This window comes from Ursus maritimus, unplaced genomic scaffold, assembly GCF_017311325.1.
Source record: "Ursus maritimus isolate PB19 unplaced genomic scaffold, ASM1731132v1 scaffold_12, whole genome shotgun sequence".
Lineage (NCBI taxonomy): Eukaryota > Metazoa > Chordata > Mammalia > Carnivora > Ursidae > Ursus > Ursus maritimus.
Window position 1 is genome coordinate 29,434,941 of NW_024423564.1, and position 1,580 is coordinate 29,436,520.

The following is a 1,580-nucleotide window of genomic DNA, read 5'->3' on the forward strand; positions in this document are numbered from 1 at the left end:
GGGGAATCTCTGGCTGTCTTTTCTTGGACAAAATGGTAGTGTAGAGAGTAGCCAGAGGGAGTTGGAGTGATTCGAAAGCATGGTAATGCAAAGTGGGGGCAGTGCTCTCTCTGTAGGTGGGAATGTTATCAGTATATTTAAAAATGATTTGGGGATTCTTTTCAAGTCTGATTTAAAAATTCTTTGTCATCTACCAAAGGCATGCCTTTGGATTGGAAGGAAACGTTTGCTTTGTGCACAGCGGAGAATGGTTTTGAGCCTTGCATTTTGGTGCTCAGGAAATGCTGATTTCCTAGGTGGGCATTGGAGCATCAGGTGCTTCACCCCAAGATGTCAAGATGAGAAGATCACATTTCTCCTTGACAACAAGAGTATAGGAATGGATAATATGTTAAATAGCTCTTACAGGGTATGAATGGTGTGTTTTTGTTACCCAGAACACGTGCTCGTTCTCTCGTACAATGCAAGACAGGTATGGCTGTAATTATCATATTACCTAGCCTGTTAGCTATTCTGTGAGACTGTGATTATGCAGAGTGTAGGGAGAACTTTATTTATGAACTCATTCTCAAGAAAAAAACAAAAGCAAAAAGCTAAGCCAGCACATCATCTAATTCTCAATGTAAAATAATGCAGAGTGCGGAAGATGAACATCTGATTTGTCACATCTGATACACTAATGTTTTATCCAAAAGGAAGAACACATTGTAACTTGCTCAGTCATCTGCATAAACACCACCTGGCCCTTTACAGGCACCTACTCAAATAACAGGAGTCAACGAATGGCAGCTCTGCTCATAGCCTTTTCACTGGTAGAAATAGAAAAATCTCTTTTATTTTTTAAAAAACAAAGCATTTATGTATCAAAGTAGCAACATCTAATACATTTTTTTTTTCAACAGCATAAAACCTAGGTGATTAAAGTGAAGCCACTGGAACCTTCCATATTAGGGAATATATGATCACAAATTACCCAGTTTTTGAACAGCTAAAAAAATTCATTATCCTTTAAAAGGGGGTAGATCAAACTAGTCCTTGTGCAAACCAGACCTTCTTAGTATTGCGACATGCAGCCACTTGCTCCCCTGGGTATGTCAGTTAGTAAGCCTTGCATTGGAATAGCTATAGTTTTTAGTGTAAAATACTTTGCCAGAGATGGGAGATCACCCCCGCCTCCCGAACTGACACATTCTGGTTGTATGCCTCAGTGATCATACCTTTGTGCTACATTACACACACGGAGTAGAAGGTAGCATCCCACTTCCAGTTGCACTAATATAGAAACGAGGAACCTAGGTCACTAAACTATATTGTACCAGTTTGCGTGTTTTCAAAGAGAGGGTTAGGAAAAACAAATCTCACTTGCCTTTACATTTTAGATTCAAGCGGGCTAGCTACAAGGTGTCACCTACGTTATTTTTTTCATTGAGAAAACCCTGCCAAAGTCTCCGTGTATTTCTGTCCACAGAGGACAGTTGAGTAAGTCTGTCTTCTGGGTGTACCAGCGTGTTTTCGTTTTATTTTAAAGAGGATACCGTGTTCAAGAGGCACTGAACTCTGCCCTTGGCCCATTCTGTTAT